At 33.4% G+C, this 14,835-nt stretch overlaps 1 protein-coding gene across 8 annotated transcripts in view; it reads left to right on the plus strand.

Moving 5' to 3' along the window:
* Positions 1-14,835, plus strand: part of nAChRalpha4 (nicotinic acetylcholine receptor alpha4) — a 369,922-nt gene that overhangs the window by 21,156 nt on the left and 333,931 nt on the right. Inside the window, exon 2 of one of the 8 annotated variants that reach the window (XM_069112194.1) lies at positions 14,317-14,351. The exons of the other annotated variants lie outside the window; for them this stretch is intronic. The gene's annotated coding sequence lies outside the window, so the exon portion shown is untranslated. The remainder of the gene's footprint in view (positions 1-14,316; positions 14,352-14,835) is intronic. 8 annotated transcript variants of the gene reach the window in all.

Consider the following 14,835-nt stretch of genomic DNA (forward strand, 5'->3'; position numbering starts at 1 on the left):
TTGTAAGACGGTTTGTTTTAAGATGTATAAAACACTGTGAAGTTGCAAATATCAAATATCTTGCTAGATTTATTACCCAGCAGAATAAACTTTCTTGAGTAAATCATAATTGCGTTATAATTTGCCGAGAACACGTTATTTGTTAACGTTTAGTGTCGATGTAGAATTATGTTTCAATAGTATCATTATAAATGATATGTATATGTGTATAATTTTATAATGATATGGGTGTATATGTACGGATTAAGCATATGCTAATACGAATGACTATATTTATGGAAATGATCAATTAATAGAAGTGGAAATTATGGAAATGAATAATAATGAAATTAAATATATGTCAAATTTGGACGATAAATTTTTGTAATAAGATCTCCATTAACTTGTACTTACACATATATTACAATCAAAGATGTGCTATAGTACCGTGAAAGGACAATAATCATTTGAAAGTGATATTTATTGAGTAATAATAAATATTAATATTACCTAGATGAGTAGTAAGTGAAACAGTAAATTATTTATGCATTTATACATTTTCTAGCAATTAACAGAAATTCTTGCTTAGTATACATGTATAGTGTTCATAGCTTGCAACATCTAAAGATGGATAGAAGATGCTAATCTAAATATTTAACTTGTTATTTACATTCATCAGTTTAATGTATCGACTAAAAGTGTAGCAACTGTCAATAATATTGTCAGTGTGCCGAAATTTTTGGTCGAAAACAGTCGCGCAGCAGTATTGGCAGTTGTCTCTATTAATAGTTTATTAACTTTAACTAGGCCAGAGTAGTTGAACTCCCGATATTTTAATCTTTGACCTCAGGATTTATAGACTCGGCGTGATTTTGAATACAGGCGTTATTTATCGGGGATAGCGTGTAATATTTGATATTATCGAGTGGCTGTGTAAATATCATGGATGCTCGGTGCTCCGCCACTTAAATTGGAATTGTTCAAGCGTTTTCTATTGGCATCGCGAATTATCTGAACTGCACTTGCTTTTGTTAAATTTCTGCCATTTGCGAATAAACTTTCCCACATGTTACAGAATATCACAGAGATCCAAAATGTTCGAATATCGCAGTAGCGTTTGATTTTCAAATTTCATTGCGATTCGGGTGCGAGTAAAATAAGAAAGGCAAAACAAATATAAATATTTGCAGCAACAGATAGGAACATTTGGGTATTTAGGGAAAAAACTTTAACTTATTAAGGATTTAGGGAAAAAACTTTATAAGATATATTATCCTATATTGGATAAGTACCATAAGTCCAAGTTCTTAAAATATTTACTGCGTCATATATATAATATATATGTATATATATTTAGCAATATTGTATTAAATGGTAATATACAATATATAATTGAATAGATTAATAATATTATTATATTATAATCGATTGTAACAAAGATAATTCTGTAAATGGAGAAAGAAAAATACACCTAGTTAAATAATTATTCTTGAACACGTAACAAATTAATCTGTGTAAAGTTTTACATAATTAAATAATTCGATAATTTTATATAATTCATAAATATGTATAGTTCAATACAATTTTCTTTCTAATAAAAAGTATCGTAATTTTCAAAACCATCTTGTTTATGTTAATATATTTATTTCGATAACAATCTTGATGTAAATACAAGGTCCATTAGTTAGATTAAATATACACATAGACGTAGATACGATACGATGAAATAGAATTTATGCATTGCATAATATCCCGTATTCCTAATTATGTTAATTGATTTCATAAAAATATTACGGAACGTACTAAGCTGCATCCTCTTTACAAGCGAACGTTATTTACATTAGAATCTCGATTTAAACGCATATCATTTGCAGAAACAAATTTAATATAGAAAGTATAATGAGAAGTTGCTACCGAAGTTGACTAATTAAACGTTACGAAACGGGATCACGGTTAATGCAGTTTCGTAGCGCAGCAATTCGAATGAAAGCTTAGAAAGATATGAAAGGAGAGAAAAAGTTCGATTGTGCCGCCTACGTGCACAAGGGGATAACCAGGAAACGAAAGAGGAAAAATAATCTGGGAGAACAATGACTGCCTGTACGTGGAACAAACGAGCAGCCGGCATGCAAACAGAAAAGTCGTCTGACAAATACAGTCAAGCGACCACTTAACCTGCTCCTCGTCTGCTTCGCCTTTGGATTGTGGCGGACCATTAAAATATTATTAAATATTAATAAAACACTGTTACTCCAGCGAATACGACGCTTGGCAATTTAAAAAAATCATTTCCGCTTGCAACGAGTGACTTTATTCCCCATTAAAAACACGAAAGGTCGTACAAACAATATTACTTATTGCATCGTCGATCGTTTTAAACATTTACATCTTGCAAAACATCCTTGTGGAGAATATCGTTACCGCGATGCTCGCATTTATTTAACAACGAAAAGAGAAATCGTCACGAATTACTTTTATTTACAACATGAACTTTTGAACAGGTTTCTAACTAACTTCTCTCTCGTTAAATTCCAATTATACTGAAAAAGAAAAATAAACAGTGGCCGATTATATTTAACTTTGTGAACATATGTCCGGAACAATTTCGTATAACAGTTTTAGTATATGGTGAATTAATCGCGTAGAATTTGATGAACTTGTAAGGGATACCTGCTACATAGTGAAGATAAAAGTGAAAGTGCTGACGCGCCAGAAGGGATGGGAAATCATCACGAGTCATCGGGCCCAAGGACACGTCCGTGACCCTTTCGGAAAAAGGGTTCCTGGCAAGGCGAACACGACCATATTTGATCGTGGACGAGTGGAAAAGCCTGTGTGTGATGAGAGGACAGAAACTCTTAAAAAGGGATGCCTTGGCAGAAAAAGGAAGAGTCGTCGTTAGTTGTCGTTAATTGTCATGAGTTGTGAGTTGTCGTTAGTCGTTACGAGTTGACTACTTGTATTGATTTAGTTGTTCTAGTTGTAATTTATTACATTATTAAGAAACAGTTTTAGTTAATTAGTTATAGTTTCTACCGTTTGTAAATAAATATATATCAAATAAAATCCTTGTAATAGGTACGTATCGTTTTGTATAGTATTATAAAATGGCCTTCGAGAATGTTTCGAAAATATCGAAAGGTATATCAGTGGCAAGTTATACTAATTGGAAAAGAGTATATATATATATATTGTAACAGCGAGTATACATACGTGAATTTTATTTCAATTTTTGAAAGTTGTGTGTGTGGTACTCCTGGTACACTCATATTATTATTAACGAAACAAAAGGTACATCTAGCAATATGCTTTAGCACCTCTTCGTTCGCTAAACTTGACATGACAATCCTGTTGTTTAATTTTACATCATAATACTTATAAATACTTTATAAATGTTTGCATCATTTGCAATGCTATCGCAGTGAGTATATTCTTTTCAATGAAATTCCGAATTGTAGAATATCGAAGTATCTATTGGAGTATATGATAATTTTATGTACCATGGTTAAGATTATAGCAATGTCAAATATTTGCAATGGGATTAATTGCAGATCCTATTATTTTAGTTGAGTAAAATCATTTTATAGAGTGTCAGACTTTCACTGCCGGCACTTGTTGTTATTTGTTTCTATCTGAAGTTTCTCTTCTATGGATATAGTTTGCCATGTATACTCTTATATAATGTGATATATAGATTATACAATATGGATATAATTTTTCGAACAGTGACAATTGGGAAATAGACCACGCGACGGAAATCAAAATTCTGGGCAAAGATAACTTCCGATAAATATTGTAGTTTGCTACTGTAAATAATCAGTTCAATTTAATCAAATAATTATTTTATTCAATTAAATAATTAATTCAATTTACAACAATTTAATCAGAGAGAAATAGCTGTTAGAATTTCTGAAATCATAAGCGATTAGTTACAAGAATGAATCGTAGCTGGCAAACGTATTGCAATTAACAGAATTACAAATATAAATAAAGGCTCGCCTTTAACTGTAATTAAATCTGTTCTGTTGCGCCTAACAATAGAATTATCTTAATTTTCAAATCAATAGATTACATGGTCGAACTTAAATATACAGTTCGTGGTGCGATAATTAGTAGCCGTACTTTGTTTCATTAAAATCGCTAGAAGACAAGTACTACTTCATCGCAACCGGAGCCTGATGGCTACGTCCACTTTAACGATCCAGCCAAACTCACGTTAATTAGTCGAGATTCACATCGCATGCTCTGGCATTCAAGAACCCTTAAAGGAGTGATCGCTTGTCAAGAACTATTTTCGAAGCTATGGAATGCTTGTAATCAAACCTTTCGTACATGTGTACACAACTATTCTGTCCACCACTTTTCGACCAGTTCTTGCTTTGTTTGTTTTTTTTTTTTTTTTTTTTTTTAGTAGTAGTTTATGGATATATTTAGTATAATTTGGTTTTCAGTAAATAAAAGTAGTTAATAATATTTTTGTAACTTTACGTAATTACATTGACAGAAATATATGCGAGTTTCGAAATTTTAAGTGATTTATTTATTTATGGTTAATTTACAATCAAAGTACGTTTGCGTGAAAGTTCAGATTTGTTTTTAACGAAACGCAACGAAAAGTCCTCATCGTCGATTAACTTGAGTTGATCCATATGTCGATACGAAAACAAGAAGTCGTTTCCTTCTAATAATTTCCTTCTTAATTGTGTTTTCTGGTTCTTTGATTAAATTCAATTACAGGTTGTAATAAAGATTACTATAGCTTTTTAAATATTCATTATTTACATGATTTGTTTATTGAATAATTATAGATTCATAATTACACAATAATTTTGATAAATATTGCTCGTAAGTAAACCGTGAAGTTTTATGCAAATTCATACTTTTATAAACACGGCTATAGAAATGAAATCTCTTTTACTCACGGAATATCGTTGCAAAAGCTTCTTTAATTTAGATATTTAACGCGCTTTTGCATATTGTACTGCATATTATGTTCATTTCCACATTCGTAAATTTTCCATAAATACATAAATATCCGCAATCTATGAATAAATAATTGTGCGTTATAACGACGTCAGTAGCACAGAGTATATATTTCTTAAATCAACTTTAACATCGAAAGGATTGTTCATTAGAGGGGAACGCAGTTAACGACGCTGCTCTTTCGCTAAGAGGAAAACAAATACCTTTCGTCCTATTTTATCAATTAATTACAGATAGTTTTCCCTAACACGATGGCATTCTAAGCATTCCTAATGGACAATTACCACGTAAATTCTATCGGGAGTTCAGAGCGTTAGATTGGCTTGTTTATTTTTCGCGCCGTGAACGAGAAAACAAGGCAACCTAGGCGAATAAGGATGTCTCGTCAAAGTTAAATTGTTCTTGATGTATCCGAAATCTGTTCGGAAGATAATGCGGCTTTACCATAGATTTACCATAACGCGTAATGAATACGGAAAAGTAGGGTCTTATCTGACTGTTCACCGATCGGAAAGAAAAACGAATTCAACGTTGACTGTGTTATTAAAGAACGTAAGTTGAAACGAAATAACAATAAGGATCTAAGTGTTTGATATTTTATCTTAATCCATACTAGTCGTCTTAATTGTTTGTTAAAAAAGAGTACATATTCGTTAATAGAATTTTGCACGTACAGGATGTCTCACGCCTCAACCGACAAGTTTTGTCAACGCGTTTGGGAACTTATTTTGAACAAAAGATGTTACGTACAGTATGAGTCGATTCGTCTTCATTTTTCAGATATGAAAGGAAAAGTAGTATAAATCAGAAGCTATTTAACTTATGATGATAATCGTTTATTTCAAACTATATTTTTACGCTGATTTACACTAGTGTATGTTGGTTTACACAAACTTTCCGAAATGTTCGATCGATACAAAAGAAACATTACGTAAACGAACGTACAGCTTGTTTCAACGAGTGCGAGAATGGACTAATATTTTTAGCTAAAGATGACCTCCAAACATGTTGGCAAAGTATGTCGGTTGATATCTGGGACATCCTCTATGATGATAATATAATTTTAAATTATGATGTTTAATAATTCTTTATAAGCCAACCTATCGTACACGCAAATTCTGTCAGATACCCAGATGTGTCCAAAATGAAGCTCATGTTCTATCTTGCTGAAAAATTAATTACCACGGAACATCAACGAGCTCATAGAGTATCGCACGAAAAATTGAAATATGAGGACATTATTTATCTCTACGCATATATTTTACGTGATAGATTCACAAAATTATTGGGACAGTCTGTATATGTACAGACGTATAAAGTATCCTTATTCCTTGACGTATCATTATTTTTATAAAAAAATATTCTTTTACAAATATCGTAAATACTGTTCTAAATCTTTGACGTAATATTACGTGATATTCTGTAGAGAAGTCAGAACAGCTATTACTAGCGCATAACAATCTAAAAGCTCGCTAGATGCTTGGTTGTTGTCTAGAGTAGGATACGTTAGAACTGCACCGAAGACTCATCGCAACCAAATTGCCTCTGAAACGTCTCACACGACGCAACGAGATAACCCCGTATCGTGGCGTAGCACTCTGCGCCATTTACCGTACGAGACAACGAAGCCGAGCATGTTGTATTAGCAATGTGATGGAAGAATACGCGGTGTTCACTTGCTGATGCAGATAGTTGACGCCTAAATCGTGTTAGGAAATGATTTATACACCAGCGTGCAAAAATAAAGCTAAATTTTCGATGCAAAATTGTCGATATTTAAACAGTTACATTCGTATAAACTTTCGTCTAGACATCGTAACAAAATCGCACGACGATTCACCTAAGCTCGTCTGAAATTTTAAAGTGTGACAGCTAAACTTTCACAAGTCTGAGTTGATTTTTTTCAAAGATGTTTTTTTTACACTATTTAGCGGGCGGGAAACTAAAAATAGTTTTTCTCAAACTTAAATGCACCAAACACACGTACTATACACAAGGTACAAGCTCAACTTCTTCCTGGCGTATTTTTCGTTATTTTAGTGTCTGCGGCGCACTGCATTCAGAGTTCGATAAAACGGTGATAAAAAGTCGCACATGAAGTTTTAAGAGGGCATCTGTAAAGGAGAGACTTCAATCTTTAAACTCATTGTGGTTTCAATCATAAGAAACATTTCCAATGTCCGTAGAGACGTTTGGATTTGTACAATATTCGAGAAGAAGAAGCATCTTCGCTTTTATACCTGCATAATGTAGAAACACCTGTTTCTAAAAAGCTTGTAGCTGCACATCAGTCAACGGAAGATTCGAATCGGGAGTGTCAACATTGTTTTGGTTTGTTAGGTTCAAAGGTAAACGAACTCCGGACAAAATATTATATTATCGCCGTTATTTGTAATCGTCAACCAGAGTTACATTTGTACCTTCTGTAATAGCACCGGCCGATACAAATAGACGAACATGTTCTCTAAGCAGACAGTATAGCGAATCATTATAGCGAGTCACACAGTCGAATAACGGACGTAGAGTTGAACAGTAGCATTGAGCGAGCGACGATTACGACCGGGATACACTGTCTCTGTACTTGTATTTAAAGTGATTTTAATATACACTGACTATTACAATTTTATCACTCGTCTCTTTAATAAACCAACCAATACGTATAATAATCCACCTCAAGGTGAACTGAGGATTGCAAAAGTTAAAGCTTCACGCTTTAAAACGAACCACGCTGGATTTTTGTATCACATCTTTCCACGAAGTTATAGCAGTTTAAACATCGAAAATTATCATCAATAACTTAACCATTATTCACTTTTGCATGTCAATGTAGCACGTATTATTTTACTGTTTGATATACGTGAAGTGATCGTCGATGAAGCTGCCCACAAGAAATACTCTTGATTTTCAACAATAACGTTTATTAAACTCTGAATAATTAACAACAAATAACGATTAACCACGATTAACGATTAACAACGATTAACGATTAACAACGGTTAATGTTTAACAACGATTAATAAAAAGTGTCGATTAACACTAAACTCTCAAGAGACGATAACCCGTTTCTCTAATTGTATTGGCTTCGCTTAACCTTTCGCATTTCGCAGCTCGAGGCAGAATGAATCTGTTGGTTCAAAACCAAACAAATTCTTTCCTTTGTTGCCTCTCGATATCCCCACTACGCGCGCGTTTATTAGAAGTCTGCGACGGTTGCCGCGTATGCATTCTACCGAATATTCGGCGAAAGAACCGTAGGGATATCGATGATACATTAGTCCTATCGGCCTTACTCTTTGAAGGTATAGGGCTTTGTGTCGCGGAGCCGTTGGAAATTTCCGTGGTCGAGTGCCGCCACATACGTAAGAAATATACCGAAGCAATGTGTATATGTCTTTGAATCAGTTTTTAATTTTACTAATATTAACTTGAGGTTGTTGATTGTTAAACGCTTCAATTTGGTGCAATTCAGTATAAAATGTATATTTTTCTCAGAAGTGAACGTGAACTCTCGCAGAAATGAAACTCAGAATTAATAAAGAAAAATGATTTTCAAAATATCTAGATACGATCGTTGATGACGCATTTCGAATAAGATTTATGACGCGAACGATGTTATCTGATGAGCAGAAATTTTATCGATAGCACAGGTGGAAAGGAATTATTTGATGTTTTATCGATAGCACTGGTATTCCAATATTAAACACGAAGTTCATATCTGAATTCTTTCTCAAACAAATGTAATAATGTCAATTTAAGAAATGCAGTTGTTCTCCTTTCATCCGCAATAACGCGAGTTCATTTAGATTTAATTGCACAAGAGATGTGTGTCATAAAAGAAAGCAAACGTCACTTGGGTTAAGAATGTTACTGTTTTAGATGGTTTCAAGTAGTTTCATGTTACAAATAAGGATGCTCCAGACATGTTTGAGTCTAGCAAAGCATCCGACTGTTTTCTCAATGAATGAACAGTTTTTTTTGTTTGTTTGTTTATGAAAGGGATTTGGAGTGTACGAAAGAGCGAGAGGATTTTTTCATTTCGCGAAAGTAATGGATCCAGAAGCCAAATGCTTTACATTTCAAACTAACGTGATGGAAACATCGTAACGTATTTCTACAACGAAATGGATCACCTTACTTAAAAGGAATTGTCATCAGCCGCTGACAACCGCGCTGCTTTCCTGCAATATCAAGATTTTTTACTTTCGCAAGATATTTGTCATGACCGATATTACGGTACACGAGGCAGAAGATATTTATAACGGCCATTATTGCAACAGGCATAAGTAGATAATATATTACACTCGCACCTTGTTTCTGCCTAATATGCATCTAACAAAGCTAAAATAATTTTCTACCGTGCTACCCGATATAACGTTTCACCGGAGGCTCAATTAATCATCCTTCTCATCAAAATTCGATCCGCTTCCTTTACACTGTGAAATAACGATAACAAAGCTGGAGCCAGCCTGGATATTGTAATTTGAAGAATATCGCTGATCTTCGGGTGAAAGGTGGAGGTATTATATCCGGCAAAATTTACGATTACTTCGCTCTTTTCCCGTTAGGCACACAGAGTCGCGAAGACAGAGGGAAAGGACAGAAAAAATAAAAAGAAAGAAACGAATGTTCGCGGTGCGAGTGACGAGGAGGTGAGAGAGTCGTTACGCGAGTAGGCTATTTGAGAAAATATCGACGAGCACAGAAGGAGAAAAGAAATGGGATCGTGAGAGGAGTAGGAGAGAGACTGGAGATAGAAACAGCAGCGGGAACGCTGTCTAACTGAGAATCGATAGAAATTTCCAGTGTGCGCGTCGCGAGCCGCGATATCCATTTCTCTGAACAAATGGCCCGGTATCGTAATCTTTTTCAAGTGTTCGCCTCTTACTCTCTCGTTATTTTTCGATATCCGACTGCCCCGGAAGTTTGACCTGAATCGGAGACAGGCAGGCAAATAGAAATAGATCCTCCCACGAAGCCTGGGTGGTTGAAATTCCAACGTGCAAATGCTTTCGCTATGCTCTATATATGAAACGTATTTATAATGCCGAGATCTTAAATATACTTTCTGTTGCGGTGCACGTTTTGGTTACTTTCACTAGCCTCTGTCTATCCAAGTAGGTACCTTGGCGTGAAATATAATTTGTTCAACGATTCGATTAATTTCCCCATGTGATATTTCTTATTACAGACGATCATTTTCCAGGCAGATCTTATCGAGAAACATGAAACGACAACGCTATATTGAGTTTCTTTTCTTACCTAGAATTCTTCGCGATATTAACAGGGGTACACACGTGTATGTGTATTCATCTTGTTCTGGAATAGACATATAAAATATTAATATAATATTATTATACTCTATTATTGTTTTATATTATATTAATATTAATATGATATCAGTATAAATACCGCAAAATATTCATATAATAATGTATTATATGTATTATATATATATAAAATATATATTAATTTATATTATTATTATTATTATATTATTATATATATAATACATAATATATATTAACATATATATTAATGTAATATTAACATAATAACGTATATTAGTATTTCAATATATGAAGGTCTCAAAATAATTGCAGTAAAATATCTGATAGATGCTACTCTAGTAAAATAAGAGTTTGCAACGTTTAGTGGAAATGGTTATAAAATATTGTGAGATAATAGCTAGGTTAATATTTGCATTAATAGATTAGTTAAAAGATTAGTTAATTTGTAAAGGGATATGTATATAAATAATATATCAGAAGGATATACGGCTGAGATAACAGTTACATAGTTTGATAAGAGGAGTGTGTAAATAATATCTATCAGAAGGATGTACGTCGAGAGTGCAAGGTAAAGAATAAAAATTGTAAACCGAGTGCTTTTTCACGACCGACAGGCTGAAATATAAGCTACTATTATTGTTATAAAAAGATGTAAAAATAATGGAGTTTGTCATAGCTTCCCATATAGAGCAACATTTTCACATTTTCTTGACTGCAAGGTCATTAACGATGATATTTTGTCTGGGTGGGATATATCTTCAAATAGATATATATTTGTCTCTTCAAAATAGTTTATCCTGTTTCCTACGTGGTTCTCTAATGTCAAAGCTGTGTTCGGTTTTGCGTTGTATTTCTGCCTTTGTGCTTTTTACATTTATTCTATGCGCATCCGAAAATGATACCAGCACAATACATGAGCCTCTAAAGGAAAAAAATGTTCGCACACGTCGTGTTCGTTTTATAGAACGTGGTTAATTCGCTGGAATTTTACCTCATTAGTATTTAGTAATGGTTACAGGAATTTACAAGATCATACTTTGCTAGGAAGCCACTGCAGATTCGATTCTCGTTTTAGCGAAGTGATTAATGGCGATGCAGTACAGACAATAGTGGAAGTACGTACTTAGCTACAGAGGATTTTTCGTTGCAGGAATTGCGGAACGTCTTTCTGCTTCCTTCTCTCAATGGTTATCTGTTCCGTAATTGCGACAATTTAATTAATCAGCGCGAGCAAGATAGATAATAGGTAAAATCGAATGGACGATCAGCGTGATGAACGAGTATTGCCGACAACTGCCTTAGTCCGTAAATGATTAATTTTATGGATTAGTGGGAAGTATTGGAAACGAAGCATTACACGTAGAAATAGGATTTAAGGCGAGCTGCTTAGCTTTACGCCTGAATTTTCATTCAATCAACGCATTAATTGCAACGTTTTCTAAACGGAGAATTGTCTTTCTTAAAGATAATTACAGAATCAAATATTGCACGCTTTTGTTCAGAAGTTGCGAAAAATGAATTAAGCTACGTAGCTTTCTATGAGAAATATTTTAGATAAAATATTGGCGTTAGTCAGATATAAAATTTTCTAATTGTTCTAATTAAAATGTAGCAACTTTTGCATACTTCTAACGAGTAAATGATAAACATTAAATCCTGTTTTTCTCTATGCAAAGTTTAACTTCTATAATGGAATCTTTTAGTAGAAAACAAGCAAACAGCTTTAGAGCGTAAAAGTACAAAGTTTGCGAATGTGTGATATGGTAATACGCAGGATACCTCGTCTGAAAAGAACCTGTCGCTGCTATGATGATATCCAACAGTAAACGATTCTGTCCGTTATATCATCTACAAATGAGACAATTAATATAACAATGAATTATTTTTTATATTTTTTTACCTTTTGGAGACATTGTAATAATTAAAATGGGCTTTCATCGGCGTAGAACGGTTGCAAAACTAAATTTCATAAATTTTGAGATCTCTTTAATTTTGTATTGGTATATAAATCGTTATTTATTTGTCATTAATTTATTAATCACGTCTGTATAAAGTGCGTGCAAATTTTGCAATTTTATTAATTACAAATAGTTCTAGAATTATCGATGTTTACATGCAGTAAGTGTACGTTTTCTCCTTTTACAATTGCGACTCATATCGATATATGTATGTTCATACGCGTATAATAATGTAACATTGGCTTTCCTAATGTTAAGACAGTGGAACTAAAGCTTTAACACAAAACTTATCAGGCCTTGTCAAATGACTGGTTTTAAAATTTAATTTATGATTGTACATTCATTGTTACTTGGTTCGTTCATCTAATTTTCTATAAATTCGTATATTGTATGATTAATCAATTTCTCAATTTTTGTTGATATAAGAATTTACATAAAGTTAGACGAAAAAAAGAAATAACAATGATTGTACGATCTTAAATTAAATTTTAACATCAGTCATTTGACCAAGTCTGGTGAAGTTAGCGTTAAAACTTCTCACGAAATTTCTCTGAAGCTTCCGACGAAAGTGAAAAATTGTAATTCTCATTAAACGTGCTTATAATGCAGATACGGGCAAAATTTCGGACAAAACTGCATTCAGAGAATCTTTGAAAGGTCAAACTACATTCCTTACGAACTTTGGACTTTGACCATAAGCGAAAGTCGTGTTAATTTTACTTCTGGTCGAATAAAAAGTTGTGAAAGTTGTGACAGTTAGAGATGACTCAAAGATGAATCATTAGTCTGATTTATACGCGACACTTAACGTCTGATACCCTTTTAAGGAAAAAGATAGTGATATCTCAAAACGAAATTAAAATTAGAAGCTAGTGCTACATACGCGAGATTATACAAATTATGCTTAAGAAACGGTTTTGAAAGTTATCCTACCTCAAAGTGAATATTTTGGACAGCTTAGTCGCAAGTTTTAAACACTCGTCTTCTTCGCGTTTTTGATAGTCGCGAGACAGCCTGGAAAGAACAGAGGAAAAAAAGTGGCGAGAGAGATGAAATGTTCGCGTTTAAAGCCGCAGCCGTAACGCGTGAAATCCCTTCTTTTTCCTTTCCTGCTTATTATACGCGTCCCCTTTTTCAGTATTTTCTTCGTGCACTGCGCAAAAATAAATTCCAAAGTTAGTTCTATGCTTTGCTATATACACTCTTCTGTTCTACGTACATTCAATGTAACTTTTCTACTATTTTTTGTGTAAATGTTCCAGTTGCAACAAAGTTTCACTTTGTACATGGTGGCAAGATGACTTTGTTCCTCTAATTTATTAAGGAAACGTCAAATACTTTTAATTCGATTAGTTTGAGAAGAAATTATGGAGATGTTAACAAAATGCATAGTTTTGCATGAAAATGTAAAATGTAATAACCTCAAGCTGTTCTGTAATCGTAACAATTAAAAGCACGATTAAAGAATTCTAAATGAATATGCATGTGTAGATTTATATTAACTTTCCACGTTCTTATTTTTATTAATGTAGTTCAAACGCTTATGAAAAGATTATTTTGCGATATATCGGGCATTATACATTATTAAACAAAGTTATAATTTATAATACATTATTTTTGTAAATTGCATTAAATTAGCTTGCAACATCTTTCTCCGTAAAACTCTTAAAAGCTCTTTTAATCTCTGTTTCCTTTCTGCACAGCTTTCCTAAGACAGTCAATTAATTTCTGAACATTTTCCGAAGTTGCAATGGTCTGGCGAATAACTTTCGTGTGTTCGTTAAACAAATTTTGTCTCCTGCAAGCGTAACCACGTTATTTCGAAACTAGCTACCATTCTCTGTTCTTAGTTCCAGTATGCCATTTCATGTTCTAAAGGTATAACTGATAAAACAATAAAATTTAACTGTAAAAGAAAGAAAAAGAGGTAGCGTCGAATTTTCTGTCCAAATAAATCGAAACCTTCGAATATATTAGAAATATATCTAATATATTAAACTGTATTAAAATATTTCCGCGTATTATTCGTGAAATCTTTTCGTATATTCCGTAAATTTCGTTATGCTTTATTTAAGCTTAATTATTTCTCTCTGCAAACTTTCTTCCAGATGTTACACGGTACTGGAAAACCACAGTTAGTATGGTAAGAACATAATGGCACGTATTAAAATTCACTACCGCCTTGGCTAAGCTGTACTACATTGCAGCTAACAGGCTGTGTAACACGTAAAGTTTAACATTTCAGGCGTGTCTGCATTACGCTTGGATGTGCTTCATTCGCGGATGTTATATTTTTTATTCGATTCTACTTCGCGAATTTCTGTAATAACCACACACATACAGAGAGACAGAGAGAGAGAGAGAGAGGGAGAGGACTCGTTTTATCACGTTTTATTTTAACGTAGTATGAAAGTTAGAGTTTAAAAATACTCCGAGCCGGCTGTTGATCTTAAATCATAAACCACGCAATTAAAATATTATATTTTTCCTACGCGGATGCATTCTTTATTTCATGGAGAAAAAAGCTTAAAAAATATGAAAGAGTGGAAAAATGTGGACGTTGCGAAGAGGTGGAAAGTAAGGAACGTATATGACTGTCCAAGTTCAGTTCGTGTAAGATGTATACA

This window comes from Bombus flavifrons, chromosome 4, assembly GCF_040668555.2.
Source record: "Bombus flavifrons isolate JBK064 chromosome 4, iyBomFlav1_principal, whole genome shotgun sequence".
In the NCBI taxonomy this organism is placed as follows: Eukaryota; Metazoa; Arthropoda; class Insecta; order Hymenoptera; family Apidae; genus Bombus; species Bombus flavifrons.